Genomic DNA, 12,878 nt, shown 5'->3' with positions numbered 1-12,878 from the left:
ATTTAGTGCTGTAAATTTCCCTCTACACACTGCTTTGAATGCATCCCAGAGATTCTGGTATGTTGTGTCTTGGTTCTCGTTGGTTTCAAAGAACATCTTTATTTCTGCCTTCATTTCGTTATGTACCCAGTAGTCATTCAGGAGCAGGTTGTTCAGTTTCCACGTAGTTGAGCGGTTTTGAGTGAGATTCTTAATCCTGAGTTCTAGCTTGATTGCACTGTGATCTGAGAGATAGTTTGTTATAATTTCTGTTCTTTTACATTTATTGAGGAGAGCTTTACTTCCAAGTATATGGTCAATTTTGGAATAGGTGTGGTGTGGTGCTGAAAAAAATGTATATTCTGTTGATTTGGCGTGGAGAGTTCTGTAGATGTCTATTAGGTCTGCTTGGTGCAGAGCTGAGTTCAATTCCTGGGTATCCTTGTTGATTTTCTGTTTCGTTGATCTGTCTAATGTTGACAGTGTGGTGTTAAAGTCTCCCATTATTAATGTGTGGGAGTCTAAGTCTCTTTGTAGGTCACTCAGGACTTGCTTTATGAATCTGGGTGCTCCTGTATTGGGTGCATATATATTTAGGATAGTTAGCTCTTCTTGTTGAATTAATCCCTTTACCATTATGTAATGGCCTTCTTTGTCTCTTTTGATCTTTGTTGGTTTAAAGTCTGTTTTGTCAGAGACTAGGGTTGCAACCCCTGCCTTTTTTTGTTTTCCATTTGCTTGGTAGATGTTCCTCCATCCTTTTATTTTGAGCCTATGTGTGTCTCTGCACGTGAGATGGGTTTCCTGAATACAGCACACTGATGGGTCTTGAGTCTTTATCCAATTTGCCAGTCTGTGTCTTTTAATTGGAGCATTTAGTCCATTTACATTTAAAGTTAATATTGTTATGTGTGAATCTGATCCTGTCATTATGATGTTAGCTGGTTATTTTGCTCGTTAGTTGATGCAGTCTCTTCCTAGTCTCGATGGTCTTTACATTTCGGTATGAATTTGCAGTGGCTGATACCGGTTGTGCCTTTCCATGTTTAGTGCTTCCTTCAGGAGCTCTTTTAGGGCAGGCCTGGTGGTGACAAAATCTCTCAGCATTTGCTTGTCTGTAAAGTATTTTATTTCTCCTTCACTTATGAAGCTTAGTTTGGCAGGATATGAAATTCTGGGTTGAAAATTCTTTTCTTTAAGAATGTTGAATATTGGCCCCCACTCTCTTCTGGCTTGTAGGGTTTCTGCCGAGAGATCCGCTGTTAGTCCGATGGGCTTCCCTTTGATGGTAACCCCACCTTTCTCTATGGCTGCCCTTATCATTTTTTCCTTCATTTCAACTTTGGTGAATCTGACAATTATGTGTCTTGGAGTTGCTCTTCTCGAGGAGTATCTTTGTGGCGTTCTCTGTATTTCCTGAATCTGAATGTTGGCCTGCCTTGCTAGATTGGGGAAGTTCTCCTGGATAATATCCTGCAGTGTTTTCCAACTTGTTTCCATTCTCCCCGTCACTTTCAGGTACACCAATCAGACGTAGATTTGGTCTTTTCACATAGTCCCACATTTCTTGGAGGCTTTGCTCGTTTCTTTTTCTTCTTTTTTCTCTAAACTTCCCTTCTCACTTCATTTCATTCATTTCATCTTCCAGGGCTGATACCCTTTCTTCCATTTGATCGCATCGGCTCCTGAGGCTTCTGCATTCTTCACGTAGTTCTCGAGCCTTGGTTTTCAGCTCCATCAGCTCCTTTAAGCACTTCTCTGAATTGGTTATTCTAGTTATACATTCTAAATTTTTTCCAAAGTTTTCAACTTCTTTGCCTTTGGTTTGAATATCCTCCCGTAGCTCGGAGTAATTTGACCGTCTGAAGCCTTCTTCTCTCAGCTCGTCAAAGTCATTCTCCGTCAAGCTTTGTTCCGTTGCTGGTGAGGAACTGCGTTCCTTTGGAGGAGGAGAGGTACTCTGCTTTTTAGAGTTTCCAGTTTTTCTGCTCTGTTTTTTCCCCATCTTTGTGGTTTTATCTACTTTTGGTCTTTGATGATGGTGATGTACAGATGGGTTTTTGGTGTGGATGTCCTTTCTGTTAGTTTTCCTTCTAACAGACAGGACCCTCAGCTGCAGGTCTGTTGGAGTACCTGGCCGGCCATGTTGAGGTGTCAGTCTGCCCCTGCTGGGGGGTGCCTCCCAGTTAGGCTGCTCGGGGGTCAGGGGTCAGGGACCCACTTGAGGAGGCAGTCAGCCCGTTCTCAGATCTCCAGCTGCGGGCTGGGAGAACCACTCCTCAAAGCTGTCAGACAGGGACATTTAAGTCTGCAGAGGTTACTGCTGTCTTTTTGTTTGTCTGTGCCCTGCCCCCAGAGGTGGAGCCTATAGAGGCAGGCAGGCCTCCTTGAGCTGTGGTGGGCTCCACCCAGTTCAAGCTTCCTGGCTGCTTTGTTTACCTAAGCGAGCCTGGGCAATGGCGGGCGCCCCTCCCCCAGCCTCGCTGCCGACTTGCTGTTTGATCTCAGACTGCTGTGCTAGCAAACAGCGAGACTCCGTGGGCGTAGGACCCTCTGAGCCAGGTGCGGGCTATACTCTCCTGGGGCACTGTTTCCTAAGCCCGTCGGAAAAGCACAGTATTCGGGTGGGAGTGGCCCGATTTTCCAGGTGCCGTCTCTCACCCCTGGAAAGGGAACTCCCTGACCCCTTGCGCTTCCCGGTGAGGCAATGCCTCGCCCCTGCTTCGGCTGGCGCACGGTGCACTCACCCACTGACCTGCGCCCACTGTCTGGCACTCTCTAGTGAGATGAACCCGGTACCTCAGATGGAAATGCAGAAATCACCCGTCTTCTGCGTCGCTGGCGCTGGGAGCTCTAGACCGGAGCTGTTCCTATTTGGCCATCTTGGCTCCTACTTTTCGAGAGAATCTTCTTATAACAATTTATAATACTCAAGTGTTCATTAACGTTTTCTTTATTAAACTGTGAGCTCAGTAACTGGCTTCTCAGAACTTGTCAATTATTTTCCATATCCTGTGCTGTACAATTATGACTTGATAAAGGCAATTTAACAAATAGAAACATCTGGATTGGCTAGGACATTTGTCAATACTGGATTTATGGTTTATAGAGTCTGCCCCACTCATGCTACTGTTCTAAAACCTTGACACTTAGTCCATCAATCTGCCTATAAAAGGAAAAACCCCATTTCTAAAGTGACAGAATCTATTGGTAGTAGTGCAGTCAGTTAGCAAAGCTGCCTGAGAAATACACCAGGGAGGAAAAGGTGAGAGGGAGGGGTATACATTTGTTAAGATTCTCAAAAGATCTCACTTTGCTGAACAGAGATATTATCCTACCTATTAAGACAATAAAAATACTTCCAGGAGACAATCCTTTTCTTCCTTCTCCATCAAGTGAAAAGCAACTTGGTAATTTATTTACAAATGTACTCCTGTCATCACCTGACTAGAGAAATCTTTTCAGGGAGCAGTAGGCCAAAGTGGTGTTGCTCCCACATTGATTTTATGGTATGTTTGATGGATTTTGCATATGTTCCTTCTATTGTGGTGAGACTCATATTTTCTCTATACCCCTTCCTTCCTGGATCAAGACACTTTTCCACCATTCTCCCGGGGTCACAGTTCATATCAACATATGGAGCTGTTGGTATAAAGAAAAAAATAGGTTATTTAAGCAAAATATACCAGAGTCCTACAGAAATTGATAGACAATATTAGCAATAAAATATTAGCTTCTCTAGTAGCTATTTCACCCTGGGTTTAGGCCTAGAAGAACAATTTTTCCTTCCTTTCCTCTTCCTGTAGGTGGAAACTGAGTGGTGGGCTATCTCGTCTCTACTAGCAGCACTAAAATGGTGATGTCTGCCAGCCACTACTCCCAAAGCCACAATAAACCACCACACACACACACACACAAAGAAACCAAAAAAGTGTTCATTAACAAAATGCTCACTCAATAAATGAAGTTTTAATCTATCTCCTAGACTCCACTTCCCACTTCACCTCATTTGACAGATTATTGCTCCTAAATGCTATCTGTGTAGAAATTCTGGAACATCCCCATCTCCTGCCATTTCCTTGGGGCAAAAACACAGCACTAATGGTAGCCTGGGACAACAACCATGAACAAAAAGCAAGAGGACTCTCCGGGCTGGGTAGAGAAGTGATCAGTCTGAGAGTACCTTATAGGAAACACAGGTTGGGAAGTGAGATCTGAGAGGAACAACTTTTATGTATGTTAAGGTAGGTTCTGTATAGACAGAGCCATAACTCCATAACCGGAGAGAAAAATATGTCCTTTGCAGGGACACGGATGGACCTGGAAGCCATTATCCTCAGCTAACTAATGCAGGAACAGAAAACCAGACACTGCATGTTCTCATTCATAAGTGGAGCTGAACGATGAGAACACATGAACACAGAGGGGGTAAAAACACACACTGGGACCTGTCATGGGCAGGGGGTAGCATGGGAAGGGAGAGCATTAGGATAAATTGCTAATGCATGCTGGGCTTAATGTTTAGGTGATGGGCTGATGGGTGCAGCAAACCACTATGGTACATGGTTACCTATGTAACAAACTTGCACATCTTGCACATGTGTCCTGGAACTTAGAAAATGTGGTATATATACACCATGGAATACTATGCAGTCATGAAGAACAAGATCATGTCCTTTGCAGGAACATGGATGGAGCTGGAAGCCATTATTTTTATGAAACTACCTCAGGAATAAAAAACCAAATACCTCATGCTGTCACTTATAAGTGGGAGCCAAATGATGAGAACATATGGACACATAAAGGGGAACAGCAGACACTGGGGCCTACTTGAGGGTAGAGGGTAGGAAGAGGGAGAGGATTAGGAAATAAAATTAATGAATATTAGGCTTAATACCTGGGTGACAAAATAATCTATATATCAAGCACCCATAAGTTTACCTGCATAACAAACCTGTACATGTACCCCTGAACTTTTATTAAGTTCAAAAAAAAAAGGAAAAATAAAAACTGTTTTGCACATCCCTCAAAATTCTGTGTATACTTCATCATTTAATGGCAATAATTGTTAAATAGTGGGCTAACCCATCTTACTTTTCCAAATGGTAATGTCATGACTAAGGGGTTACATCATCTTAGTAAATGAACTTGACTCAAAACAAATAAGTTTTCTTTGGTTGTTACGGTGGCCTCATTGTTTTTTGAATTACTTAGTGCTATATTCTGAATGATTATGCCCTCCGCACTGTCCTGCCACAAATTCATATGTTGAAAACTAATCGGTAATGTAATGGTATTAGAGGTGGGGACTTTGGGAGGTGAGTCGGTCATGGGGCAGAACCCTCATGAATGCAATTAGTGCCTTTATAGAAAAGACTCTAGGCCAAGCTCAGTGGCTCACACCTGTAATCCCAGCACTTTGGGAGGCTGAGGCAGGCAGATCACGGTGTCAAGAGTTCGAGACTGGCCTGACCAACATTGCGAAACCCCGTCTCTACTAAAAATACAAAAAAAAAAAAAAAAAAAGCCAGGCATGGTGGTGGGCACCTGTAATCCCAGCTACTTGGGAGGCTGAGGCAGGAGAATTGCTTGAACCCAGGAGGCAGAGGTTGCAGTGAGCTGAGATTGCACCATTGCACTCCAGCTCGAGTGACAGTGCGAGGCTCCATATCAAAACAAACAAAAAGACCCTAGACTGCTCTTTTGCCTTTTCCTCCATTTGGGGACACAGGGAGAAGTTGCCATTTTGAACCAGGAAATGGGCCCTCACATTAAATCTGTCGGTGCCTTGATTATGGACTTCCCAGCCTCCAGAGCTGTGAGAAATAAATCTGTGTTGTTAATAAGCTACCCAGTTATGGTATTTTGTTTTAGTAGACCAAATGGACTAAAAGGGTTACAATACTTAAAAATGGAGAGATTGCAAACAGAATATAGATTTCTGCCTGCTCCTTAAAAAGCATCCTCATGGCCACTCTCTATTGGTGCCAAGCGATGGCTGCCCTGTGAACAGTATTTGTGGTCTGAGGACAGTTACAGTTTCTACTACTCCCTGGTGTTTCTTAGTTGTCTTTGCTCTGTTGCCTTTTTTTAGTTACCCTTGCTCTATTGTTATTCTTACAACTGGATCATTTCAGTCTACTCATCTATATTACCTACTTAGCTCCCATGGGCATTTGTGTTTTCATCATCACCAAAAATGGCTTATCTATTTTTTGTGTGCATTTATGGAAGATTCTTTCATGCTTAGTTTTTTTTGTGTCTCTTCATTAAAATATTGGGTGAAGGTTGCTGTTCAGTGATGCATGCATTTTAAAGAAGAAGAGGTGGGTCTTAGCAGAAGAACTAATGACACAAATTCAGATGAGCATCCTTTGGGCATTACCAATATTTTTCTCTAAACCATTCCTAATGTATGCATAGCTTTATCAAGTCCCATTTAAGTGACACAAACTCCAGTATGCTTTTAAAAATTCAATTGTCTGTATTGGCTTAAAGATCTTGGAACAGGAATTTTATTGTTAGCATGCCCACACATTCGTCCTTCCAACTGGGATGAATGAAGTAACCAGGGAGCATGTTATAGGTAGCAAGAAAAAGAAACAATACTTAGGGGCATAGTTTCTGGTGTGAATAGAGTTTCAGTGTATCAACTAATCTATCCATAGACATGTGCCCTGTGGCTAATCTGTAGCTAACCCTGTTATGCACTTAATAATATGGTATAATAAAGGAGAATGTGATATATTTTGATTATTAAAAAAGGAGAATTAATGAAATTAGATTGTTTATTTTTTTAACCAGATATTTTGAATGACCAAATGACAAAAGTAATAATTCCTATGAAATATTTTTATTATAAAATCAGATTTATTTTTTACTTGTTAATAGTTTTAGACCTTCCATAGTACTTTATCTTCAGCAGGGGTATAGTTTTAGCTTTCAAAAATAAGTTTTATTAGTTTTCTAGTAAAGGACAACTGTCCTTTCATTTTTCTACTTTACAAATGAAAAAAACAAAGTGAACTTCTATGGAAGCCAATTTATTGGCTTAGTCAGTTATGACACATAGGGGTATGAGCAGAGAGTTTGTGCTTCAGAGAAAAAACAAAACTATAAGAAAACCTATCCCGAGTGTCACCTCCATCAGATAGTGCTTTCTTGCTTTATGTTATTCCATATTGGTCAATTTGTTCTTTAAAATGTCATCAATAACTGCTACAAGGGTACTAATCTATTTTAATTGGTCTCTTAGGTAGTCATTTCAATCTTGGGTTCATGTTACTTTTTTTTTATCTCTCTATTCATTTTACCTCTGAATTTATAGTTATCAGGTTTATAAAATTGACCCAGAGGCCTGGTTATTACAAGTGAAACCATGGGGTTTGGTATTGAGTTCATCATCAGCTCTTTCTCTATAAATATTTTACAACTCTGATCTTAAATAAATTTATCTACAAGTATTAAATATTAAAAATTCATTTGGCTACAGGCAAAATTAAAGGTAGGGTAACTGGTTCTTCATACATAAACTAAGCATTTTTATACAGAGAAATATTTCCTAATAATAATTTCTTTACTCCATACTATCTCAAAGAAAAGCAAGCATAAACAGAGGCCCAGGTAGATAATAATTTAAGGAGAAAAAGTATAAAAAATGCAGGTAGGGAGATAATATCAATCTCTGTTATTCCCCAAACATTCTAATTTTAGGTTTCTTTGAGATAGTGATAGATCCGTTCTTTCATCCTACTCTTACTTCAAATAGTTTTTCATGCCTCACCCTGATTGCAATGGTACCATTGGAATCTCAAGTTTTAGGACTCAGGTTTCCTCCAGTATTGTCTTGGCATCAGAAGAGAAGAAATTGTACAGTCAATTATAGCTTCCCTGACATATACACACATTACCCTCACACAAAGTGTTTGATTTAACTCTTTATAAACAATGAGAGAACAAGAACAAGAATCTTGCATTTTACTTGGTAAAGCAATGTGCCTTTATATGCTTATAATTATGTCTAACAATGTTCATCTTAAGAAAGGGAAACTATTTGGAAGAGAACATCAAAGTAAAAAAAAATAAGTGACAAGTATCTTGTTCATGAGGATAGTGTAAACAATTCATTATGGATATCTGTAAAATAGTTAAGAAGCATCTAGAAAAAAATAGGGTTTCATCTGGTCTAAATAATAATCAGCATTCATAAATATGCAGCCAATCTCCAGCATGTGCAGTCCAGTGGGCACCAGCATATTTTCTTCACTCAGTCTAGATCCTTCAATGTTCTATAGTCATGCTGGAGACCAGATTTAGGTAAAATCCAGAAAAGGTTCAGTTTCTACCATAAGAGGGTACAATGTTATTTATTGGTATTGGCTATATTATATCTTTCTTGGTTTACTACACGTTACAAAAATTATCCTAAAACTTGATGTGATTGTGATACAAAAAGAGAATAGCATTTTTGCATTGTGTAGTCCTAGGGAGAAAAGGTTCCTGAGGCTCAGAGTCACTGTGTTGCACAAGTCCAGGGTGCTCCGTTCACATGGTATTCTACCTACTAGCATTTTGTAGAGAGGAGTTCGTCTCAGGGAATGATGAAGGACCACTCATAATGCATCTGCAGGAAATCTTTTGAGTAGGGACCCCTTAGGGATTATTTTCTTTAAAAACACACACACACACACACACACACACAAATCACTGCTATTTCTAAAATACCTGAAAATTAAACACTAAATACTGTCAGAACCAAGTAGTCAGTGGTCTTCAATATTGTTAATAATTAGGGCATTTTTTGTTAATGTAAAGAAAAACATAACCTTATATAAGAGGCGTCGTTGTAATTTAAATATTCGCTAATTGAGATTTTATTTAATTATAAAGGCAGCTCAGTAAACTCTTACTTTAATACTAGTTATGTGTGTAAAATATTATAGGGGTTACACACACAGTTCATTTCATGGCTGCTTGATTTTCTCTGTGGTTTTCCAAAGGTTCAGAATCCACAGATTGGGAACTGTTGAGGTAAAATATCACATAAAAGCAGAGGGTCCTTCACAGGCGTAATTGTGTTTCATTTATTTCATTGTGAAGAAAATCTAAATCTAAAACTTACTTATATAATATTATTTAATGGATTAAGAAAGCATATGAAGCAGAACATATTGAAACTCTGCCTGTAAATGTACCAGGTCTGATGAAAGAATAAATTTCACTTAAAAAAAGAACAATGGAAATTTATGTGATATGAATCACATGCTGAAGAATACAGTTTCTGCAATGTTTGCACAAGGGGAGCAGTCACTAGTAGTTATAAGATAGAAGTGACCAGAATCAATAAATTAAAAACAGTTTTTTATCATGGTATTTTTCAAACAAAAATAGAAAATAAATAACACAATAAACTATGTGTACATCATCTAGCTTCAATAATTATTAACATCTTGCATTTTTATTTCATCTATCTTCCCCATTTTTCTAAAGTATTTAAAAAATCAGAAACTATAATTTCTTCAAAATATATTTCTAATGGCTAATGACTTTTTCATATTTACATGATCATTATTACAACTAATATTAACAATATCGTTTAGTAACCAGTCCATGCTCAAATTTGCCAAATTATCTTTACAGTTGTTCAAATTAAAATTTCACCAAGGTCTATACATATACTTTGTTAATGTTTGTAAATTCTTTTTCTCTACAGCAGTTTCTTCTCCCCTTTTTTTCCCCTTGACATTTATTTATTGAAAATGAAACTAGGTCTGGCGGGATTTTTTCACATTCTAGATTTCGCTGGTTGCTTACTCATTTACCTAATTCATTCATTCTCCATATTTCTTGTAAAATTTCAATCTGAAGCATTCGATTAAGCTTCACTTTTTTTTTTTAAAGCAAAAAACCTTCAAAAGACACTTCAGGAAGTGCTGTGAAACATCAAGTGCATGATATCAGGAGGAAGCCTCACTTTTAGTCAGGTGGGTTTGGAGTTGTAAGCCCCATCAGTCTATTCCAGGGTTTCTCCTAAGACTTTCACAAAATGGTTGCCCATTGGTAATCAGTGCTAAGATCTTTTTTTCCCTTAAGATCACAGGATTGTGATTTTAAATTTTGTATTCTTTCTGCCTTTGTAGCTGAAATACTTCTATAAAGAATAATTTTTCCTTTCATCAGTATTGTTCCCTCCACACATAACTTGTAAAATGATGGTAAAGATTTGATTATTTGCCTTTATTCATTAATTTGCAGAATGAGTTGATATTTTAGCAACTTCACAGTTAACCAATGATTTTTGAAGAAATGCTCAGTGTGTTCTGATCAATTGCAAATATTATTCTTTCTGATGCTCAAATTACTTAATTTTTAACCAATCAGAGTTTATTGGCTCTTGTACGTTTTTTTAAAAAATACAACTGCAATAGTCTGAAATATTTCTTGTTTTTTTTGGTACAAGATGTTCCAGGCTCATTTTGAATATTCCAAGACCTGGAATCACCCATTGCTCCAAAAAGCCTTCGTTCATTTCGCAGAAAATGACAATTTGATTCCAAAACAAGTGCTCTACAGTTGCCTATTGTTACTGAATTACCATTTATTTTCGACCTTTCAGAACTTGAAAATTCATACTTCTTTATATAAAGAAAATATTTCATGACTTCACAGGGATATTGGAAACTCAGATTTCAGATTATAGGGTACTCATTTAAATTGTTCTATGTTCACATCTCTTTCTCTTTATCTGAAAATCTTGGTTCCTATTGGAGTTAACATAACTACTTATTTCTTTTGTCCTACAATATACTCATAATAGTTTCAAAACAACAATGCCAGAATTTTAATTTATGATAAAATCACTGAGTACAATATAAGATTTCTTTGTTGTTCTTTTTGTCCTTAGGATATATCCCACAAGGATTATAATGAAAATATTGTTTTTTAAATCCATCAACATAATTATTTTTATGTAGCTATGCCACCAACTTAATATACAGTTAAATTCATTTTCTTGAATTACTTTTCAAAATATAGGGATGCCTTTTGTTATTTATCTTTATTTTTGTTTATTAAAAATGTAAACCATTTACAAGGCTCCAAAGCCAAAACTCAAAATAAGTTTAACTTTCATCTCTGTCTGCCTCCTTTAATAGGTGACCTTTTTTGCTATTCTTAGTTTATCTTTCTGTTTTTTTGTAATATATATGTATATACATAGGCATGTACCTATATATGTAAGTGTATATATGCATGAGTGTATATCAATACCCACATATGTATTTGTGCTTACATACGCACATACTTCTATCTCTTCTTTTTATGTAATAATAATAAAACTGTTTTGTACCTTGTTTTTTTAAGCCGAATAATTTATCCTCGTGATCACTCTACCACAGTAGAGATTGTCCTCATTCAATTTTACAGCTGCAGAGTACTCCATTAAAGTTTATTCAAGCAGTGCTGTAATTATGCACAATGATTTTTCCCAGTATTTGCTTATTACAAATACTGTTATGATGAATTATTTTTGTGTATCACATTTTGTACTATTGCCAGTGTATTTTTGGGAAAGTTCCTAGTAGTGGGATTGCTGAGATAAAGGGTAATTGTGTATGTAATTTTGCTAGATATCAAATTCCCTTGGGTTGAGTCATTTTACATTCCCACCAGCAATGTATGAGAATGATTGACTCCCCACAGGCCAACTACAGAGTATGCTGTCAAACTTTCAGATGTTTGCCAGTTGGATAGATGAGAAACGGTATCTGATAATAGGTTTAATTTGCATTTTTTATTATGACTGAGAGAGTAAGAGTGAGCATCTTTATATGTTATTTATATTTCTTTGTAAATTTTTCATTGGGCAATTGGTCTTTTGGTTCTCAAATATTAAATTTTCTTTGTATTTCTTAGGGTATGAACTTCCTATTTGTAATGTATTCTTGATAATTTTTTTCTAGTTTACAATTTGTCTTTTTACTCTTCTGTGTCTGTGTTTGCCATAAAGATTTTTTTTTAATGTACAAAAATGTGTCTGCCACTTTCTTTATTACTTCTTGGTTTTGAATTATAATTATGAAAGTGTCTTCTACTCTGATTTATAGTGAAATTTTCCCATTTTGTTCTACTACCTTTATGGTGATATTTTTAATGTTCCAACCTCTGATGCATTTGAAATTTATCCTGATAAATTAGGTGAGGAATGATTCAAAATTACACTATTCCATCTGAGTATACAGTTTTCATAGCACTGATCTGAGATGCTGTGCTAATTATATTCCAAATTTCCCAATGCCCTAGGATCCATTTTCTGAATTTCCTACTCTCTTCTACTAGTAAGTCTGGTCGTTCATATGTCCATAGCATATAGTTTAATTATAGAAACTTTATAATATATTTTAGTATCTGGATGAAGTAGTTCCCCCATACATTTTAAGATTTCTCTGGATATTGCTTTATGGTTAATTTTCTATATAGACTTTAAAATGAACTTGTATAATGCTACAAACAATTCTTATGATATTTGCATTGGGATTATATCAAATGTATTATGTAGCTTGGAGGAAACTGTAATTTTTAAAATGCTGTGTCTTATGCAACAATATAGCATGTATTTTCACTTCTTCAAGTCTATTTTTGTGTCTTTCAGAAATGTTTCACAAAAAAATCACTTAATAAAACATGGTATATTATGGGCACACACTTTAGTTATAATGAGAAGTAGGCTAAACTTTCTAACTTGAAATATGTACTTTGGTTAATATGGAGTTGATGAATATCTTTGTCATGGTACGTTTTTGCTGAAAAATATACATAAGTCAGTAAACCTATCCCTATTACTTTATAAACAATATTTGTTTATATTATTTTTATCAGACAATTTTAAATGAAGCTGATAA

This window comes from Pongo abelii, chromosome 4 (assembly GCF_028885655.2).
Source record: "Pongo abelii isolate AG06213 chromosome 4, NHGRI_mPonAbe1-v2.0_pri, whole genome shotgun sequence".
NCBI classification, from domain to species: domain Eukaryota; kingdom Metazoa; phylum Chordata; class Mammalia; order Primates; family Hominidae; genus Pongo; species Pongo abelii.
The sequence above is the reverse complement of the archived record's forward strand: the minus strand, read 5'-3'. Positions refer to the sequence as shown.